Source organism: Chaetodon auriga, chromosome 11 (assembly GCF_051107435.1).
Source record: "Chaetodon auriga isolate fChaAug3 chromosome 11, fChaAug3.hap1, whole genome shotgun sequence".
Classification (NCBI taxonomy): domain Eukaryota; kingdom Metazoa; phylum Chordata; class Actinopteri; order Chaetodontiformes; family Chaetodontidae; genus Chaetodon; species Chaetodon auriga.
In genome coordinates, this window is record NC_135084.1 from 14,819,761 (window position 1) to 14,843,177 (window position 23,417).

Here is a 23,417-nt window from a genome sequence, read left to right on the forward strand (position 1 = left end):
TGCTACGCTGTGCGAGACAAAGATATGTGATGAAACCGAATGGAGCGAGGACAATGGCGTATTAGTGGCTGGTGGGAGAGGATCTGATACCTTGCTCCTATTGACGAAGCACTCTGACTGAATACAAAACATATAGACCACTGTGGATCTCCCAGAGAGCTGAATTAGTCTGAACAAACAGCTGAAATTCAAGCTGCAGAAAAGGGCCACTGTGCAAATGAGGAAAAGGGAAAAAGATGCTGTTCCCATAAAAATCTTATCGCTGCTCTTTTCCTGAAGACATTTGGTATCTTAGTTATTAGCTGATGTCTTTTCTCCCTGTAATCTCTCACAAATCCTGAATAGATGCTTGTGCCTCTAAAATGTTTAATGCGATTATGCTTGTCCAAGTGGAATGAATATGTAGCCACTTCACTGCCGAATAGGAATAATACTTTTCTTTGTTTTTGAGCTTGGAAAATTTTGTGTGTGTGTGTGTGTGTGTGTGTGTGTAGGCAGTTGCCAGCGACTTCACTCTATGACACTGTTGACTCAGGGCTGAGTTAAAGAGCAAGCAGCTCACGACTCTCTAAACTTTAAGGACAGGCTGTTGAACTTGTTGTAAGGCCTTGACTGTGATGAACGAGGGAGGGATGGAACCGGCAGTGGAGAATTGCTGTAAAAGCCAAAAGATGTCATCGGGAAAGTATCACCACCTGCTCCCTCTTTGAGAGCTGATTTCAGTCCCATTTCACGTGGCAACGCTGCTCTTCGCCAGCGATATTTGTTTAAGGCTGTCTGCGTGCAGTCTGAGAGCTGACCAGACAAATATTGACAGGCTGTGGAGTGAGATTGGAGCAGTGATTTGAGTAAATGGAGAGCTGGTGGAAAATGTAGATGAAGACGAAATGTGGAGAGAAGGAAGATGTGGGGGAGGATGAGGAATGGCAGAATGTGTTTCAGATGGCAACAGTGGGAGATGGAACAGAGAAAAAGTAAAGGTTGGAGAGTGGGTCAGCTGGGAGCGGTGGGATTTTGACTTCATGCTTATCACTTCAAAAGGCCGCCTGTTAAATGCAGTCTGGTCCTCTGCACACCTTCTGCCCTCTTTCTCTGTGTCTCTCTCCTGCTAACCTGAGGTGAAGTGGATCATTTCAGGAAATGTGAGGCCTAATAGTTACGGTTTGATATGCTGTGCAGTTTTCTTTCACAGAGACAACCTCCATGTCCCAGAGCGCTGGCTCATTCAGCACTGCATGTAAGCCTCAGCTCCGCACTCCCCTCTACTTAATGTGAGCGGCGGCGGCTGTGGAATACAGCATTTTTTGGACTGTGACATTGTTCCAGTCAATTGAAACGACCCTCTGTGGGGAGACGGGGAATTTGAGACAATCAAAATGCATAAACACAGCGTTGTGGTTTTGAATCTGGCTCTTGTTTCATTCCTCACCATGATGTGACTCTCATCCATTTTACTGTTATCATGCTGTCTTGTAGCATCATAAAAAAAACCATGTGAAGCAAGTCACAACAGCTTGCTGCGTCCTCATTGTGAGCCCCTCACAGCTGTGTCATGCAACACGGAACAATCCTGACCGATACCGTAAGAGCTTCACCCATATGGAGATGAAATGGGGCGCATGTGTTGACGAGCGTTGTGCTAGTTAGCATGGGAAGCCAGCACGTTTTCGCCTGTCGATCAGTGATCACAGCTGAGGTGACAAACAGAATAACAAAGAGGAAGGATGTGAAAGGCTACAGTTGAGACGTCAGGGGGGTGTGATGTGGGATGGTTGATGTTGCAACAGCAGTGAACAATGAGTTTACAGAGAAGGGAGGGTCTTGTTACCTTGAGGTGGAGGTCACTTAGGAGTGGATATTCCTTGCAGCAAAGTCAGCATGAGTCATCAGCCACCACCCATACTGTAATTATGTCGAAATACCTGAATTACACAGCGTTATCCACTGAATTTCACACTTTTGCTTTGAGTCGTGAACATGCTGCTCTTGTTTTTGGTAGATCCCTAATTAGTAAATATCCTACTGCTTCCTGGAATGAACTATTTAATTTGGCAGTAATTATAGGTAAAATAGCGATAGCGTTCATTTGCTACACTTGCATTTGAATGATTCCAATTAAATGCTAAAATGGGATAACAGTCTTTTAGTCAGTGCACATCAGGTCAGTTGAATATGCCAAAATGTACTGTTAGTCTACAAGGAAGCACACAATTCAACATCTGTGAAGTGTATAAAACGTAGCAAGGAAGTTTCTTTGTAACATGACTGAAGTAAACAACAGTCTGACCTTTTCTCTTCAGTAAGTACTCAGAAAATTATTAGAAAATAACAGACCTTTATATAGGACACAAAGCTCACTCCTTTGACCCCAAGGAAAGTGGTTTCATTTTGTTTTTTATTTCAGTTGAGGGTATGTGCAGGACCTGTCAGCAGGGGGCAGTAGAGCAAACAGTGTCCTTGCATTTGAACCAGGAACTGCCTTTTGATGCACTCAAATTTGTTTAATCCCTCTTGTTGTTTTAGATAAAGCTAAATTCAAACCTGTCTCCAAACCAGTCAGGAGGGTTCTCAATGTCTGCGCTGCAGCCTCAGGAGAGATTTTGTCCTAAACGCACCACATTTCCTCCTCAAACTTTGTGAACTCAAATCGAACTTGTCATCTTTGTAATTACAAGCAATTACAGCACTTAAATCCCAAAGATTTTAGTTCCCTGGTTTCCCCCTTCTGCCTGAAATGTTGAGCTTTTGGATTTGAGCATTTTCAGGCATTCAAAATGCAAATGTGCTGTTCAGTGAATTGCAGGCATGTGAGACAAACAGCCTTTAAATGCAAATTACGACTGCTGCTCTGGACCGTATTTATCTGGAAACCAAATGAGGCTGGACCTTAAAATGGCGATTGGAGGAGGTGGGTGGAGGGGCACATTCTCTATCCTTCATCCATCATCAGAGCATGGAGGTGGGAGAGGAAGAGCGTGCGTAAATCCAAGGTTACTCGCCTCAGCTAGCTGTAGTGTAAAGGAGCCAATAGTTGCATCCCACTGGTGTAGAGAACATCAAAGCGTCTAATGCTACAAGCGAGCTGCGTCGGACAGAAATGAAACTGTCTGAGGAGTATCTGTTTACTGTAGTCTTTTGTTGATTGGCAAAACAACACTCCTCTGAAGTTGCTGTCCTCTGATGGTAGGACTTAGAGGAATTATTTATACTTCCTCGCTGTGCAGTTTGCTTTCGTATGAAGAGATGCACGCTGGTTCCTGTTGAGCTAGATCAGAGGTAAGGCAGTTCAGCTTAGTGCCATTTTAACATTGCATCGCCGCTGTGTCTGTGTACCGCTCGTGAAGATGGTCTAATAGCTACGACTTTTCACTGAGGTTGTTTTGACCTGTTGGTCGCGGTTGAATGCAGGGCAGGAAGGTTTAGATGCAGGAGACGTGACTTTGTAACACCAGGCATGCACGTCCCCCGATCTTTGAAGGGAAAATTGCAGCTGTGGTTGAAGAGGATCTTACTGCATTCTGAGTGTGTGCATGTGTTTAAAGCAGCCTAATCAGTATATTTGCAATGCAGACTTCTCCACCTGTCCGGGGTCAGTAATGGGGCACCATCTGTTTAACAGCAGGTGATGATTGATGATGTCATAGCTGGTGGACAGGGATGGATTAGTTCTTTTTTTTTTTTAAGGTCATCGCTGCAATGATGCACATGGATTGCGAAAGTTCAGCTCAAATGATAGATCTAAAGAGTTTTTGAAGACATGGTTCGATGGAGTGTATCAATCATGCCTTTGAAAAGCTGTCTGTTCTCCTCTCCTGCAGAGGCTGAAAAAGTCTGGGGAAATAAAAAGCAGAGCCTTAAAACTGTTTATACTACCTTCTTGTTTGAGAGAGACATGATAGCAATCTTAATTACCCTCATCAGGCTGCTGATGTTTATAGGAGACAGGGCCAAGGCCGGACTTAGCCTGCCCATTGATTTTACTTCAAAGACTGCATACAACTACTGTAATTACCTCTCCTCTGCCAGTAAGACGTACCAGCAGTGTGCATGTGTGGTCAGTCAGTTTTAAGTTTGAATATTTGTGCTGGCGTTTTAGCCATTTTTGTTCATCTAACCTGCGGTCAGACTAATTGTCTTAAGCTGGAGACATCGGGTCAGCCAGGTCAAGAGTTAAAAAGCACAATGAGCTCTGCCATTGTGGCTCTGTGCCGCTGTCTGCATCTCAATAGCTTCTGGCGATTCGTCTCATCAAACGCACACACACACACACACACGCATACAGTGGAGGTTTAATAAAGAGTGAGGCTTTCTTCTCGCTCAGTAGCTCTTGGATTCATCCTGTTGAAAGCGTAACGCTGCATCTACGACTGTTCCCATCCTGGGCTGTTGTCCTGCGCTCCTTGCAGAGCCAAACGCACTGGTGAAATGCTAATCTAATTTAGAAGGTTACCGTGAGCCCCAGGAGATGATGTGGATACTGATGGAGTCAAAGTCTACACAGTAATCGCTGCAGGTGCTTTTTTTTTTTCCTTTCTCCAAACGCTGATAAGCCCAGATGCTGGCAGAGAGGGCAGAGTGTGTGTGGATATTAGTGCTTATTAAGTAACATGAGCTAGCAGTGGTCTGCCTTCACCACTTGTGGAATTATCAATGATTAAGAATAAAATCAGGATTTTTTGGGGGCAAATTATTATTATCCACCACCTGCAGAACAAATGATCCTTACCTCCTCCCTCATTACCACCACTGAGGCGCCCTATTCCTCACCTGCTGCTGTGGAGCTGCTGAATCACAGACACACCAGACTGTGGTTGTGCTGGTTCCAGGCTAAGAAGAAGCATAACTTTTCTGTTTCAAAAACTATGTACAGACATCCATCACCATTAAACACAAGCGTTTCGTACCTGCCATGTATCTCTTGCCTTTTCCATAGCCCATCTTAGACTCTCGCCCACTGCATGGGAGGCATTCCTGGACTCTTCCTGTTGAAACAGAAAGCAGCTACGCTTCCCGAAGCTTCCTAAACTTTACCAGATGATGCCAATCCAACCACTTTGTCCTCCTTCCTGAAAGCATCTTTCTCATAAAAGCAAAGCACGCTGTTTGAAAACACTTTCAGTGGAGCATAAATCTCACCATTGTGCGGCTTGTCCAAGTTTGTTTTTGTGTGGGCTCATTTTTGCCTCTATTGGTCGATGTGAGGGGAAAAAAAAACACCCACTACAACATCAGTTCTCAGGAGCTGCATTTGAAGTAATGAGCCCATTACGGCCCGATGCACCTGAGTCAGGTGAAGAAGACAACACACTCACAACTAACGAGATTTCTGCTTTATCACCACTTTTCAAACAGCATTTTCTGCTTTAACAAGAGAAAGAGCTTCAAGGATAAAGTCTAACTGGTTGGTTTGGCAAATGCACATCTGCTTAACTTCCCCGACTGTGATAAAGAGCAGCACAGAGCGGCTTCACTGAGTCTCCCACAGCTGGCTGAGTGCATGAGATAGTCCCAAAAGGCTTTAGCCTTTTAAAGGAGGCTGTATTACTTTGTCCAGTTTTTGTTGATATGAAGCTCTTGATCCAGAAAGCTGCTGCCCACTTGCACATTCACTCATTCATGGTTGGCCCTGATTGAGCCTTCCAAAACAGGCTCTAGGTTCTAGTTTCAGGTTGCTTTTTCTATGCAAAACAGGAATAGAATTAAATAAAATGGAGAATAAAACCGACTTGATAATAATAACAATACAAATATGACAACAATATACAAGCACAAAATATTGACTTGTTGCTCATTTAGTTTTCATTAGCAGATACACTTTGACCACATGCAGTCACTGCTCAGCTGTATTGAACTGCTGCTCTGATAAGACACCGCACCTCGTCTCTCACCATGTTACTTCAAAGTACAGTGTGTTCTGCTCTATGCCATAACAGTGAGTCACTCATTAGTGATACAGAGCTTATTCTGCTCTGAACTGAAGTCTGCAGCCGAACACCAGGAGATTGTGAAAAGACTCTGCATCACGACTGACAGATAACGCTCTCAGACAGGAACACTGCGTTCATATTTTCATCAGAGTGGACAAATTGGTCTCGACTCCAGTCGAATCAAATTAAACATGTCTGACGTAAAAGTGGCAGCTCACATACAGATTTGAATCCCCAGTCCTTGAAAATACCTGTTACAGGTCCAGAAGGCTGTGACTAAAGCTAACTTTAACGCTGAATGAGGAAATGTATTTATTTATACAGAAGAGTTCATACATGTTATACCAGATTAACCTCTTAAGGTTCATCAGGGTGAAAACCTGCTGTTAGTCCCTGCTGACCTCCTACCTACTGTCATCTGTGCAATGTGCATGTTCCCTGTTCCACCTTCCTATTACGTGCAGTATATCCAGTACTCGTGCTGAAGTATAGAGTGATCCATTGAGGTAAATCGATTAAATACTGTGCAGCTTTACTAGGAATATGCATGACATGAGCACAATATAAACCGAAAAAAAATAAAACTCGATTTTGACACCACAAAATTGCCGTCTAACACAGAAACTCCCCTACACAGAGATGTGTATACAAGAAGTATAATTATCTAATAAATTTGTGCCCCCTGTGTGAATATGTCAGAAGTTCAGATTCAGGTATTTTTCCTGCTTTGAACCTTCATGAATAAAAACAATTTTTCATGGGTGCCTGAAGTTTATTTTCTTTGTACATTTTAAAACACTCAAACTGACCATTTTAGCACATCGCTATCTTTCTGGACTTGAAACTTTGCTTTTGTGTCCAAATGCAGATAAAATGATTCATCTTTGAAGTTTGCTGCGTGCTATCAGCTTCATTGTACTGTTCTTTAGTTTTGCCGAATGAATCATTTATTTAAAAATTTCCATGGAGGATTGTACATGTGCTGCTCAGCGTCGTAATGATTCCCTCCTGCATCGCTCCACAGTCCTGTCACCAGCCTCGCAGCCTGGCCAGAAATAGCCTTTGAAAATGTGGCTCCCAGAAAGAGGTCACTTTAAAGTTTGTTCCCCCGCTGCACCCGACCGCCATGCTGACGGTCACGCGGGCTCACAGCAAGAGCCCCTTTCCACAAGTCTCCATTGGCTTTCACAAGTCGAGATAGATGCGCTCCATTGGGTGTCAAAATTGAAGAGATGGTGAGATGGGGGCAAGAGGACAGTGGTGAGTGGGGGAGAGCCACAAATCAATAAAGCTGCCACAGTCAGCCCCTTGTTATTTTCAGGACGGTGAATTGATGGCATTGTGCCGCGGTCGTGCTGCCGCAGTGACGGCCCACTTAATGTTTGTGCTTGTGTATTTTGGTCTGAAGATTATGTCCCATGAATACTTGAGGCTCAGGAAACCATCCTCTGCTGCATTACACAGAGATATGTAAATGAAAAGCAAAGCCCCAGATCAAAGCATTGCATACGGTTACAGCAGATAAGTAGCAAAGGATCCCTGCGTAGTTATTCAACATTTTACAGAATATTAAACAAGGGAAAAAAGTTGAAATTATTTCTGAAGAGTTTGCCTTTGATTTTTCTCACGGACCGTCTCTCTCCCCTTCTTCATTTCCGTCTCTCTTCCCTGCTCTCGTTCTCTTAATTTGAGGTAGATTTGATTGAAACGTGCAGCAGGCAGACAGGCTGTAGTGTTGTAGTTATCAGTATGCATGACTGTATTTGAATATGAACTGAAAAGGCTATTACAGCTCAATTTCACGCCCAGTGGGATATCTGACATGTTTCTCCCTCAGAAAACAGACTGCAGAGTTCTCTTTCCACTCTCTGTCTCTCTCTGTCCTCTCACATTTTGCCTTGTCTTTACCCGTCCACCCAACTCCCCAATATTTCATCTCCTCTTTTCTCGGGCCTCTGACTTTGCCTCCATCAGGCTATTGTACGTCTCACATTAGCTGTGATTGATATTTTCTGACTGGAGCTACAATGAGATCAGCCCCTGTTCTCTGTAACCTGCTTTTTTCCTTAGCTTTACATTAGAAACCTGAAGTGGGGTCCTCAACCTGTGCTCAAACATCACCAGCATGTTATACTTTGTAATGTGGAGGGGCTCTTAGGGGGCTGAGCGACCGCAAAGCCGCATCATCTGCAGTTATAGCCTGTTCTCACCTTGTCTGAACAATTTCTTCTTTTCTTCTTCATCCTGCTTTCTTCCCAAGAGGCATGATGGCTGAATCGTATCCATATGTCTCAGAGCATGCAAAGATTAGTGCTGCTGAAGCAGCAGGATTGGAGACATTGTGTTGATGTGCTGTAAATTAAATGCATCATCTCCACCTCTAGAAACCATGTAATCCTGAATGGATTCAGGAGCTAGTCATAGAAACCTCCTCATTCGGTGAAATCAGCAGCTCATTCGCTCTCTTGTTGCCTGCTGTTGCCTCATCATTTAACTGCTGCCTGGGTCCAATTTCACACTGTTCACTTACAAGCCACATAGTGCTGGGGTTTGTACCCGCTCTCGTTTTACCCATGAGGAGTTTTTATGCAGTACTGGAGTACACGAGAGAACACAGAGTTTTTTGTTTTGTACAAAAAGTTTGTATAAAGTTGGGATGCACAGATCAACTCCGATGGATCGGTATTGACGACCTTGCTGAGCGGATCAGGTGTTGGTCAGAGCAGGTCGATCCACCTTAATACAGTTTCATCGTCAATGTTGGTATAAAATTCAGTGTTCAGTTACGTTAAGTCACGATTGACCTCAGTTGTTTGTGCAATCACCCTCATGTAACCACACATAACAACATAATAACATCCATACATAACCAAATAAGCACTTCATAATGTGTCAGATACACAGGGCATCTTAAATTTGAGGAAAAGAGCGCATTGGTGAATCTGTATCTGCAGCAGATTTTCTATTCCACTTCTCCTGGAAGATTTCAATGTCCCGGACAGAGAAATTCTGGTCAAATATTATATGTTTATGGACATTTTGGACCTTTTTTCCGCCATGTTTCTCTGTTCAAGTGGCAAATGGGGACAACAGTTTGTCAACAGTTTTTGAAATTGGTTCAGTATTGAGTGAGAGTGCTGCAGCCAGCAGCTACAGAATGGGATGCAGTGTAATCCCTCCAGGCGTTTGTATACCGTTGAAGTGCGTCCATGTTTTCCCACTGACAGGCTGAGACTATCATTCTAAGTGTCTGAAGACATTATGGAAAGGATCCCTTCAGAGATAGACCTTTTCTTGAAGACTAAAACCCGTTTTGTCTAACCACAAACAGCCACTTTATCACTCTCTCCAAAGCCACCAGACTCCATTCACAAAAACAGTAATTTTATATTCATCAAACACACTTCGTTCAAACTTGACAGAGGCAAAATAAAACTTACCAAAACCTTCTTCGTTCATCGTTCACTGTTCAAACAACCATCAATAATTGTGGTTTAGTTTGAAATAAACACTTCAATCTCTAATCGGGAGAGGAGCGAGACAGGGGGTGGACTACAGAGAAGCAGCTGGTGGAGCTATAATATTTTCACAATAATGGAAACTCAGCAGAGAACGAGATTTTTAGGGGTCCAGAGAGAAAAGTCAGCAGTTGGAGAAATATTCAGGTCCTTTACTTCAATTCTATCGAGATATATGCAAAACACACACACACACACACACACACACACACACACACACAACTTGTATAATAATCTATCATATCTTCATGTCATATTTATCTTTTCTATTTTCTATGCTGATCATACGGTGAGTTTGTAACATGTCAAATCTTAATCTGTTGCAGTAACTGTGAGGAATCCCGTGCAAGTACCTCAAATCTGAACTGTACTGGAAATGTACTCTCCGGACATAATGTACTTCTCACTGTTGGTGTTGTGTTTCAAAGTCTCTGTTGTGTTAGCTGGCCAAAGTCCACGAGCCAGGCAAGTGGACCTGCTGTAAGACTGTATTTAGAGGCCAAAGCTGTTTAAGTCAGTGTTACCAATGAAAGTAAAGAGCTGCTCAGCTCATTATCCAATAGAAAGGACCTGATCTGTCCTTAGTGTGCAGTGGAGAACACTAAGTCTCGCTGCTTCATCTGTGTCTTTGGCTCTCAAACTGTCTCTCTCCCACTGTAACATTTGGTAAAAGTTTCCTAAAACGTCCGTGAAACAGAAAGGTGCCAGATGTGAGGAAACACAAATGAGAAAAGATCAAAATATGGGCATTCCTCACAAAGACCTTCAGATACACACAGAACAGCTGTCTCTCACAAGGTTGAGGGGTCATCAGTTACACACCTGACGAGATTACAGACGCACGTTTTCAGATGACAACACACAGAGCATTATATGAAAACAGGTTCACACATGAATATTCATCATCGTCGTCATCAAAAGCAAAACGATACAGGACACAGCTTTTCACCCGGGGCCATAATAAGTAAAAAATGTCCAAAACACAAATGTTAAGGAAATAATGAACACAGAACATTGGCTGAATAGCATGAATCAGAGCAGAATGGCCTGAAAAAGTGACATCAAATGAATGAGCATCCTTTGTCACTACAGAGCAGAGAGTCTCATCAACAAGTACAAAGTTCATATCAAAGTCCTCATTAAAGCCTTGAGGTTGTACGCTCTTCTTTGACAGTTGGTAAAAGAACATTTAGTGAAAGAAATGACACACAGTATGAATTTACACTCCACAGTAGCCCAGAGCTGAGGCCTCCTCACATATCTGTGCGTACTGTGACCTGCTGGTGTTTACATGTTTCAGTGTGTTCAGCCTCTTTTAGTGTGTTTAGATGGCTGCGATTAAAACGCCATGTTTGATGATTGTTTATCTCTGCCCTCCATAGTCATTATCCCTATCCATCAAAAGCTGGTAGCATCTTGCTGTAACAAGACAAACAAGCATCATTATACTGAGTGAATGATAGCTGCATTAAAAGGCTTAATTGGTGTGTTTTATTAGTGGACCTCAGTCTGCAGTGTTGCCCAGTGTTGAGTGATTGTGCCACGCTGTAGCTTTGCCCTTGAATACAGCCGTGAGCATGTATGAAATAAATTACCCTCTGTCATCCCTGCTCCACCTCACATCCCTCTGTGCCTGCTGGGGATTGGTGGAGTCAGCAGTAACGGCCTCTCGGATTGGTGGACGGTGATTGTGGCTCGTAAGAGGTCTGGTGGCTGACTCTTTGTCTTGTCTGTGTGTGTGTGTGTGTGTTTGGTAGTGCGTAGTAGTTGCTGGACAGGCTTAAGCAGAGTTAGGGGGAGGTACTTTAAGGTTAAGCTCAGTGTGCGGAGCAGAGGGAGTCTATTTAAAGGACACCACCTCCCTCTCATGAATGATTCAACAACTGTTTGCCCCTCCCCCAACTCTCATAAAGATCAGCTGGAGGAAGTGGTTGCCCAGCCAATGAGATTACAGTGCCGGATTGACTCTGTGTGCGTATTTGTGTGTGTGTGCGTGTGTGTGTAGCTGAGAGAAAGAGCAAGCCCGGACAAGTAGCAGCAGCAGCTCTGCCTCTGTGTGAGTGTGTGAATGTGTGTGTGTGTGTGTGAAGAAAATGTAGGGCAGCCGCTTGTTCTCCCTCCCTCTGCCATCTCTCTCCCCATCTTTTCCTCTGTCTGTCTTTGTTTCCGCGCTGTGCTGCCGTAGCTGCAGTCGCCACGGCGACGGCTGACATTGTTGCTGCAGCTCCACTTCCATATTTGTTGAGGCTTGGCTCTCTCTCTCTCTCTCTCTCTCTCTCTCTCTCTCTCTCTCTCTCTCTCTCTCTCTCTCTCTCCCTCCCTGTCTCTCTCTCTCTCTTCGTCTCCGTCTCGGCTCACCTCGAGGATTTACAGAGGGGGCATGTAACCTCCCCGAGGAACCATTGTCTGCGTGAGGGTGTGTGTGGGTGTATGTGTGTGTGTGACTGTGTGTGTGTGGAAGAGAGGTGAGGTGGCTTCAGGATCCAGACATGAATTCCTGTTGGAAAATGAAGATTCAGGTACAGACTCTTGTTCTTGACGGCGTTGCTGTTGTGTCTGTGTTGTTTGTCTTGATGTGCTGATGCCGTTGTTGTCATTGTTTTCACCACTGCAGCCTCCACTCAGGGGTGTTTGCTCTGTATCCGCTTTAAAAAACAAAAAAGTAGCGTTACTTCACACCTACGTGCATAGTCGGTTGTGTATAAGGCATGCACCAAGAAAGGGTGGTGGATGGTAATAAAAGGAAGTGGAGCTCATCGTAATTTCTGTTCAGTGGTGGTTATGTTGAGGCCTTCTGTCTCTGTGGTGATGGCAGAGCACTTCTGCTGCAGTACCAAGAGATGAAAGTGTTACAGGGAATGTGTGGTTTTGTCTGTGTGTGTGTGTGTGCGAATGAGTCTGAGACAGAGGAGTGGATAAATGGAGAGCAAAATTAACAGAGACAGTCGGAAATGGCCCGTCTGACACCGTCACTGCTGCTTGACAGGATGTGCAGAGTAATGTCTGTGGTTATCAATGTGCTTATGTGCGTGGGCGCGTTATGTTTGTTTTGCTTGTGTTCTGTGTCTGCGTGTATTTATCGCTACCTCACCCTGCACTTTGATCCTCGTATGTAGCTTTCCGTTCGGTGCATGCTCCTGGGCGTGCATGCATGACGGTACTGTATGGGTTTGTTTGTGTGGTTCAGAGGAGCATCTGCCACCTCTTCAGTGTGAAAGGTTGACCCACTTTCTCCCGTGCCTCTGCCCTTTGTTCAGGATGAGTGGGGGCGCATTGAAATACTGTATATGACTCGTGAACTTGAACGTCCCATGAGCAATGCTATATTGACTTTTCTGCATTGCATGCAGTTGCGTGTTTCCTTCTTTATAATCGTTGTTTTGCGCGGTCATCTCTTCATGTTTGCGTGCTGCCCTGGTGTTTGATTATAGATTGTTTAAGTACAGGACATTGTAAAATATCATGTCTGGTCAGATTCAGCACACATGAACTCACTGACTCCTCTACTGTCATCATGAGTCTTTTCTCTTTGCTCATGTGCTCTGCCACCCAACTCTACTTATGGATGGTGTGTAAGTGCAAAGAGCAGCAGTACCTCCTGCAGTGGGCTGCTGTCTTGTCTCGGGGTGTGGATTGGTTAATAGTTGCAGAAACTCCAGACAAACACACAAGGCCTCAGTGATCTGATATAAATATATTTTCCCCTCTCGGTCTACAGCTTAGCATATCACATCATCGACTGATGCACCAAATCACAGGGCTTTGTGTCAAATCTGAAAGCTGGGGGGGGGGATTAATGCAGTCACATGTCATGGCAGAGCTTAAAACCTGTTGGAGAGGGGAGGAGGAGGAGGAGGAGGAAGGGATGGAGGGAGAAATGAGGAGAGGACAGCAAAGCAGAGGGTATCATGCAGCACATGGCGTGGTTTACCTGCAGCACCATAGCGGTCGCTCATAAGTTGGGCGTTTTGCAGCCGGCCCACAGAGCTCCTCTGTTTCTGTTTCCTGCATCATTTTCTGCTTCTTGTTTTCCTGGGAAAGGCTTTCATAACCCCTGAGCGTGGTTTCAACATTCGACAGTGCCAAGAACTGCACGCTCGTGTAGTTAGTAGTTAGCTGTGGATGTGTTTTTTATTTCATTAAAAGAAGAGAAACTTGTTTCACATTTTCCTGTGCTTCAGATTGGGTGTTCATATTCCCAGGGGTTGCCAGAGCTGATGCTTCTCTAAGCAGCTGCTAAGTGTTGCTAGCAATCAAGAAGCTTTTTGGTGGACTTGAAGCTGTTAGCAGTCTCTTGTTTTTTGGGTCGGCGATAGAATCTGCAAGTCCCTTCTTAACTGAAGCATCACTGAATTGGTGTTTTATACCAGTCTTTAATATGGGTCAACCTTTCTGTCCTGCTCTTTCTTTGCTGAGGTGACCCCTTGGTTTCTGTGGCCATTTCTTTGTGTCCATGAGTCTGTGATTGAAGGATTATATCACAAGGGGACTGAGGGTTCACACACTAATAACGCAGCTAATTAGGAGGCACTGCGCTGAACTAATTATCTGTAGCTTGACTTTTTCACACAAGTCATAAATAATGACTTATGTCATGTGGAAGAGTCTGACCCAAAGAGCAGCTAATGAGGAAATGTGGCGTCGTTACAGTAAAAAAAAAAAACATCTCAGCATGTCTCTGGATCAGTCACCCCCCATGACTCTCTGCTACGTTTCACTTTCCGTTCATCTTCCGTCCCCCAGGACCAACCTCTGGCACAGTCTTTGTCAGATCTGCTTCTTTCTGCAGTTGTCATTGTTGTTGGATTAGACTGTGGTATTGCAGCCTGCTGTGCAGCCTTATTAGACTCACAGCCTGAATACGTCACTGTTCACATGTTCCTGCACTAAACATGATGGCCACAGTCTCTCCTCTACCATATCCTGTTTGGACATACTGATGTGATTATGCCTGCGATGAAGAAAGATGAGGGACAGACAGAACAAGAGGAGGAGGAGGAGGAGGAGGAGGAGGGGAGACCACAAGCTCACATCCTGCCGATGAGGGCACAGACAAACATTCTTATTCACACACAAATGCACACAAAAGCTGTAGATTTTCCCACAAACTGAGTCTTGGGGGTGTTTCCTGCCTCTCCTACAGTCTCACTTTACATGCTGCCTCACTTTGATGTGGTTTCATGATGCACACAGATGCTTCAGGCTGGCACCGTGGGGCTGTAGTTTTGCTGAACTAAAGCCACTTGCATAAAAAGAATATACCCTCAAATAAGACATACTGCCACGTTAGCCAAATCTTCAGTCGCTTTGTTGGAAACTAGAATCTCAAATCGCTGGTTTGTTGGGTTTTTACTTTTCTGCTCTTCTCTCTGAACTGCATGGCTTCTCTGTATAGCATAGTCTCCATCTCCCTTTTCCTCCTCTCACGGTTATCCTTGATCTGGGTAGACGTCTGTGGTCAGCCAAGCTCTCCACTGAGTGTTGTTTCTGTGCATAGTTTCTCATCTGGTGATGCTCTCCTGCCCAGCTGCCCTCTCGGAGTCAGCCTGCATTTCCTCCCTAAGTGGCCGCTGGACATTGACAGGGATAGGAAACCAAATGAGGGCCAGCTTCCTTCCCTGGGACGGGACTCTTTGTCGGGGGCGTTTGATATTGCTTTTCCTGCAAGGATGTGTACCGGTGACCTCTGAGGAGGGAGGAGCTAGTCCTTGTTTACTCAAATATCTCCCTGTTTCTCAGATATCGGTCTGTCCTCATTTTGTGCACGCTACTTGTATTTTCAGGCTACGAGTCTGTTTGTAATGGCTTACTTGAGATTGTTGTCATTTAATTTATATGATTTGAGAAGAGTTTCTCTGAGGAGCTGAGACTATGCAGAGGAATCTCAGTTATTTGTCTGGGAAGGAAAATTTGAGTCGACTTGTCTGCAGCAACTTGTGCATAAAAAAACAGGGTGGCCTCATTTTTAGATCTGCGTTTGGCAGAATGATCAGCCCTAAGCAGATCATGGTATGCTTATGCCATTTATTTCAGGGAAAGCTATTCAGATGTAAACGCTGTCCTGAGCAGTCTGCCATAGGCTAAACCTCTCGTCTCTATAGCCATACCTGCATATCCACAAGCTTTTCTCGGTCACCTGCCAATCGAATGTCGAATGTCTGTTTATCTTTATCGTGTTTCTGAAAACAAAGTGGTTATGGTTGTCTGCTTCAGCGTGCTGCTGTTCCAGGAAAAGTAATTTTCATAACCATTTTTATCACGGTGCTCATTTAAGAGTGACGTTGACACGTGATGAATTAGAGATGCAGCAGTGCATCCATGCATAGGTTTGTGTTTTATTGACACCAGACCACATAAAGCGCTGCAAGCGGTCTGAAAGTCTGGCATGCATTGTAAAGCCATTTAATGGTTTCATTCCAAGTGAAAGCTGACATGAGGTTGACTCTGCATTCGTCTGCTTCACAGTTTCAGAAAGCGCACATCCCCACTAGGGGAGAGGATTTTCCAAAAAGTTAGTTAGGCGTATTGATTTCTGACAAATGATATGTCATGAAAACACAACTTTGCATGATCAAGTGAAACATTAGGAGGAAATGATATATTAGAGTATGCGATGCAGTTCTCTCACCATATAAATGACTTAGCAGCCGTCTGTGCCTGTAGAGGTGTTTTCGCTTGTCCTGCATGATTAAATAAGAGCGATAAAGGTGTAATTGCTCCCACCCAGGAAGGAGAGTGAGGAAACAGTCTGCGCACTCACACACACCCCTAATAAGAGCTGTGATCATCCAAAATAAGAAATCACATGTGTGGCTGCACCGTGGGTGTGCAGGGCCTTTAACAACACGCTCGTGGTTTTGAGCTTTTCATGCAAAAATGCAACACACACAAGACTCGTGACTGTGGATGTACACCATGAACAGTCACAGTTGCATGTTTATATTCGTATAACTTTTCATAGTAATAGAAGCACCCTGTGTGTGTGGAACAGTAGGTGATGAATGTTTAACATACAGCAGGAGAGGATGAACACAACAGCCAGGGCGGAGGTGTAGCTGCGAGCCGCTGGACTTTGAGCTGTGATGTTAAAGACGTTAGAGCTTCCGATGAATGAAGAGTTCAGCAGCTTGCTGAGGTCACTTACTGTAGAAATTTAATGCATTTACGAAGAACGAACAAGACAGGAAAAGAGAGATGTGAAAAGTCATTTCTAATTAACCACCCACCCACACACACACACACACACACACACACACACACACACACACAAACCTCTGTCCATTAATTTCACTGATTTAATTCCTTCGACAGTCTCCTCATTACCACTGTCTGATAGCTATCATTCATTTGGCTTCTCTGTGTCGTACTCTATGTCCCTCTCTTTTTCCTACAATCTCTTGGTCGCTTCCTCCTGGTCTTGTTACAGTGTCGTTTTTTTTTTGTAGCCAGAGATCATAAAGTGAATTCTTTGGCCCTTTTTCAACAAAGTAGCCGCACCACGAAACGACCCTCATGGTGTTTGGGACGCACAGCGAGGAGCTGCTCAGGAAAAAAACCTCTGAAACGGGCTAACCCATCTCCCTAAATATGTTTTAGAGCTCAGCAGAGATTTGTTTTGCATTTACTGTCCAGAGGTACTATTGTTGAACATAGTTTGTGTTGGATGGAGGCCATTTTCCAAGGCATCTGTTAAAATGCCCTTTATCGTCCAGAATCAATTTTTACTGTTTCAACCTGTCCTTGGCCTGGCTCTCTTCTGCCTCCTGGTATCCTGAATGAAGATGCTTTCACATATCCCACCAATTATCAGCCCAAAAGCACTGTTTTCTCACTCTGTGTGATTCCATTAACCTCTGCAAAAAAAGCTTGCTTGTCATCATGGTAGACTGCAGAGTAGCAGTCTGTGAGTGGCTGTGAGGCAGAGCAAGCTGAGGGGGTTAGTTAATTAGGTGTTAGTTAATTATGTGTCTGTAGTTGCTTGAAGGAGGTTGATGCTCTCTCTTTTCCAAGCTTGAAGGATACTGTAGTTTTTTTTACGTTTAAGTCTGTGATGCATTCACAAGCAATCAGAGTGTAAAGGCTTGCTGCTTCTACATGTGATGCTGGCAATTAGGAGATCCAATGTTTGATTTTTCCACTGTTGGAAGCCTTAAGTGTGTGGTTAATAGGTAATTATTTGATTATTATTATTCCCTTGATAATAATAATCATCATATAATTCACTGCAGCTAAAAGACTTGTTTTGGCTGCACTTCATTCATCTTATTCACAGGTGAAAGAACGAATGTTTGTGATGTTGCCATTTCTAGCAGGGTTGCTATCAGTGTCAGATGCAGCATGTGCAGCGAGTCCAGGCAAGTCTGGAGATTCTCCTGGAAGTGAAGTAAGAGGGCAGTTTAGGAAAACAGATACAACGAAAACATTTCAAAATTAGGCACAGAAGTACCTTGAATGCACGCATGCATGCATAATGACAAACATACATATGAATGCATAATATATAACAGACTGATATGAAGTTTTGGCTTTCGTAAGATCTATATTTATCCACATCACAAACCTGTCCACACCCGGGCTGTTCGTTTCAAAACAGCCTCACTCTCTCATGAATCTAAATGTTCAAGGTGACGGGTTGCTTGCTTGGCAGCCAGCTCTCATTTGCGACCCTGACCTGTCCCATTTCATGTCTGGGTTTCGATCGAAACTGTGCTCGGTACAGGTGAGCACGGATGGAGCGTAAGCAGACTAGCTGACTGCAGGTCTCAGGCTTTGGTCTTCATGCTCTGCCTGTGGTATGACGCTGGTTGAAATGCTTTTAGACTGATTTGATTTGATTGATGGTTCTTTTTGTTATCTGTCTACAATTTAAAAAAAATTAATTGTTCAGTGTATTTTAATGTATTGCTTATTACAGTTTCTGAGAGGCATTTTCAGAAGTCTGAATTTGTCCAAGCAAGAGTCCAAAACCAAAATAAATTCAATTTACAATGATACTGAACAGAGAAACGCAGCAGATCCTCATATTTAATACTTTGGGACCAGCAAATATTTGATCTTTTTTCTTGGTAACTGAAATGATTCATCGACTCTCAATTTTTTTGCCAATAGATTTTCTTCCTTGATTAAAATTGATTGAAGAGTTTCAGCCCCAGCCTGTACATGCCCCCGTATAGTCAATAGTCCAATCTGTAACATCTTCTTGAAAGACACCACAGATGGTGGATTCAACTGTTGAAAGAGTTGTGTTGAGGATAGAAACTTTGTGGAGAATGGACACATTTCAAAGAGGCAGGGTTAAATTCGCAAAGGTTTTATCTTTTGAGATTCTTGCTTAAAAGCGAGCTGAGCCCTCCTCCCTGTGGGCCGAGAACAGAGCCTTGAAAGACGCAGCGATCCCTCTGAATATGACCTCCTCTGCCGTACTCTCCTAAGCTTCGTTTCTTACAAGCTCCAGTCTTCAGAGTCCAGTCTGAAAGTTGTGTTATCAAAGCCCAGGGCTGTGAACAGGAGAAAGACAGACACAGTGGACTGTGAAACCTGAAACCTTCTTTATCGGAATTATGCATGAGCCCAGAGAATAAGGCCCTTTATAGTCTGCAGCCATGGTGGCAGTGAAGGTGACTCCCAGACCTTGTACTGTAGGTAACACAGCTTGGCAAAGAGGATTTTTAGAGAAATGGGGTTAGGAAGAAAGAGAGGACGCATGGAAATGGTGTTGATCTATTTCCTGTCTCATCTTTTGTCATCTGTCTGCAGCCTCTCTGCTCTAATCACTGCTGTGTGTAAAAGTCATCAGTCCATTTGTGGCCTTTTCATTTCTCAGAAACCCTCAGTCTGGCTAAATCTGCTCGTTACTAAATTTTTGGCCAAGACGGAAGGATTAAGGGCAAGGATCATCAATTTGCTCCATTCCTTTGGCTGTGCCTTGTTATCCCAGACTGTCATCTCCATTACAAACAGATTTTTTTTTTTTATCTTCTTCACCAATCTGACACTTGATTTGCTGCACAAATTGCATCCATTGAGAGCTGTGCTTACCATTTTGTGACATAGTATGGAAGACGTTGAAGAGGTGATGACATGGATGAACGACGTGAACTGCCTCATCTTGATCCACTTGTACAAGATGAGGCTGAAATCTTCACTTCTCTTAATGGTTACATCTGCAGAATTTCTTAACTTTTGCGTGTGAGCATTCAAGTTGTGGCACTGCATCAGCCAGGAAGTGCGTCTTACAGGAGGTGGGGAGATAAAACACAAGATAAATACAGTCTGAGATGGGAGATAAAGTCCACCAGCTCACAGCTGACATTTTACTTTGTCAAAATGACAGGAAATTGCATGTAGATGTTTATTCAGACATCTATTTTCTTCTTCTGAAATGTCAGCTCTGTGCCTCATCAGATGATGGAAACTTTTGCGAATGCACTGTGACCGGTCGACTGTTAGAGAATTACAGGCGAGACATAAGAGATGTCTGACGGGTGTTTAATTGCGCTCGCTGTGCTGACCCTCCAGCCTTTTGCTCCCAGTAAGACCAGATGAGGGTGCGACAGAAGCTTAAAGGTCAAGAATTTATATGTTTGAATGTGAGTGCAGGTACGTGTACGCCATCCAAACGCCGCCAATCAAAACACTGAATCACATAGTTGGATCTCAAAAACCATATCAAGCCGTCATCTTAACAGCGGGGCTGGGAGGTGTGTGTGTGGCCACAATCCAGTGTATGTGTGTGTGTGTGTGTCTTGTGTTTGAATGTCCTCGGGCGCTTAGTGAGACGGGAGAAAAATCAGGATGAAGATGGAGGGAAACAGAGTGATGGAGAAACTTGGCACATACTGTCCTCTATTGCCATGGCAACTAGTCACGGTGAGGACACAAGTGAAGCGGTATAGTGATTAAGAATTGGAAGCACGTCGTGTCGTCTCTTAGTGGTATGATGTATGTGTGTGTGTGTGTATAGACTCGTGGTTCATGGGTTTCTGGTGACAAGGTTAATGTACTTCCTGTTTGGACAAGGATGGCAGAAGTAACACTTAAGCTGCTGCCGCTTCTGAACAACACGGGGGAAGTTTTCAGGGTCGAGATTTCCACACAGACAAATGCTGCCTGTCAGCATACATGTGCGTGTGCACGTGTGTGTGTGTGTTTGAGTCTTTATGTGTTTGAGTCCTTCTCTGCAAGGCTAGATTATTGGGCCCCTGACCTTCAGGGGCCCCAAAAGTTCCAGATTTACTGCAAATTCTCCTTGTTATCGGATCATTTCTATCTATTATTGATTCCCAAAAACCCTGCTCTGAAAAATCCTGCCAGTGCAGAAGAATATTTCAAGTACTTTCCAATAGAAATTAACTTGTTTTATTTTTATCCACAGCCGCGTTTCCACCCAAGCTAATTTTTAGTCCCAGAAGCTAGACCACTGAGACTTTCTTCTCTAACTCCATGGAAATGTCGCACATTGAACAAAAACCAAACTGGTGAGCAGCTGCAGCTTTTTAAAAATACAAATGGTGGTTCAAATAAAACGCTGCAAGCACTCGACCATTTCCTGCGGTGGAAATGTGGCTCATTCTAGCCGCTGGGCTCTAGTATTATTGCCACTGTTTGAAGAAAAAAGGTTTTGAGAATTAAGTCATACTAAGTAACTTAGAATTAAGTCATTAGATGTTAAAGTTCTAATATTTCAAGAAATATATAGAAAATGTCATTTGTCATGCTTGTACGGTGATTGAATCACGTGTACGTTTTAGCATTTCCTGGCAGCTGCTGCTGTTGTGGATAGTAATTTTGGCTTGTTTTGACTGCAGCTCCTCTGCGTCCCCCTTGCTAATTGGCGATGAGAAAGGTAACATCTGTGTGGACAATAAACCTCACGACTAGCATCTTCAATCAGTCTAAGTGAGAGCAGCACACGTCCACTTCCCTAAACTGTGCTTATGTGTCTGTCACATGGTCGTGCCGCTGTGCTGGTCTGCACTACATGATGTACAGCAAACTGGAGGACAGATAGATTCTCGCTGCCTTTCACATCATTTACATAAAGCTCACTTTAATCACATTCTGATGCCCTGACTGAGCTCTTGTCTGTCTGGAGAAATATAGGTCCCCGCTGTACTCAGCCTGCTGCCTCAAAACACATCTGGTTATTGACTCATACACCATTTAACTGGTTTCATTTTCTCTGAGATGGTGAAACCTTTAACTTCAAGTTACAAGCATCATTCATTTAACACACTAAAAGACAGACTGCTCTCATCTGTTCACTGTACCAGAGTTTTAAAAACTAGACCTTTTTTCACGTTATATTATGACTTTTTTTCTGCAATTAGTAAAAATTTACTGTGGAAATCTGAGATTTTTTTTTTCCTCAATGTGGCCTGAATACTGCAGGGGTGGCAGTGTCAGTCTGTTGGTTGGTTGGTTGGTTGGTTGGTTGGACTATTGGATGGATTACCATGACAGTTTTGCACAGACCTACATGGTCCCCAGAGGATCAAGGCTGACTTTTACTGCATGTATTGCCACAGAATTTGGTTCTGATGTCCATGCCCCCTTCTGCATGGATAATCCTCTGACCTTGCATCAGCTCAAATTTCAGAAAATCTACTAGAAACAAGTTGATTTTTATTTAAATTAAAAAAAAAAAAAAAACAGCTTGAAATATTGGGTCAGCTTGTACTCGTGATCAATTTCTGGAATTCTGGTCATATAATGAAGCTGCCATGTGTGGTCTACTGTGTATTTGACTGGAGGTTGGAGGAAAAGTTTGCCTCCCAACAGTAAAATGAGGCCTTGCTTCTATGTGTTCAGTGTATACACTCTCCCCATAGAGCTGACTTCCCTTTGCAAAGATCTGTTTGTGTCCAAAGCGCCACAGCCCTGTCAGACCCGGCGTGAACTCAGCATTATGTAACGATGATTGATTACTCATTAAGGAACCATGCAAGGCTTTAATGCCAACGCTAAATGCAGCACAACACCCCAGTGGCTGTTTATCTGAGTCCCTGATGCAAGCCCAGAACACCGAGTGGGAATCGAGGATCATTACAGCCTCAAAACAAAACTTAACTGTGCTGAGTGCTGACAGTGTTGGCCTGTTTCGCTCCCTGGGTAATGATACAAATATTGTGACACCATTTGGTTTGGAGTTTGGACGGATGTATTATGTAATCTGCTCATCGTGCTTTTGTCTCATGCCAGAAGAATTTGATTTACTAACTTAAGATGCTCCCAGGCCCCTGAGCTGTTGGGAAATGTAGCTTCGCTGTGTTTTATTGTTGTGTTTGCTCGTTGGGAGACAAACCATGAATCAGTCCTCCGCATTCCTGCTGCAGCCTATGACAAGATTCCTTCATTTACAACACACATCTAGACCATTAAAGACCTTTGCATTATTACTCACATCTGCTGGCAGTGCCATTTTAAGGGATGGCAATGTAGGCGTGTCGGTCGGTCCACTGATTTCAAATACAGCTATTGAATGGATTGCCATGAACTTTGCTACAGACTTTCATGGTACCCCAAGGATGAATCCCACTGACTTTGGTGATCCCCTGACGTTTGCTCTACTGCAGCCAGCATGTCAAATTTTCCTCTTATCTATTAATGTCTCAATATCTACTTGATGGATTAGCACAAACTTTTCTACATTAGTTGTTCCCAGACAATGATTTTTTCTGACTTAATTGATCCCCTGACTTCACATTAAGCACCACCATGAGGTTGATATTTCTGGGATTTTACTGAAATGTGTTGACAACTATTAAATGGATTGCCATGAAATTTTCAGACATTCATCTTTTCCTCAATATGATGTGTAATAACTTTGGATTTCATAGTGCCATTATGCATTCTGTCCAATACTTTGGCTCGTGACCAAATACCTACAAATCTGATCTTCCAGTATCACCTGTACTTTGTGTTGAGTGCAAATGTAAGCATGGGCTAATCTAAGCTGCTCAGCTGGTTAACA

The 23,417-nt window shown here is 43.7% G+C and overlaps 1 protein-coding gene across 3 annotated transcripts in view; it reads left to right on the top strand.

Moving 5' to 3' along the window:
• marchf8 (membrane-associated ring finger (C3HC4) 8) overlaps positions 1-23,417 on the top strand; it is a 78,740-nt gene that overhangs the window by 32,395 nt on the left and 22,928 nt on the right. The gene's annotated exons all lie outside the window — the stretch shown is intronic.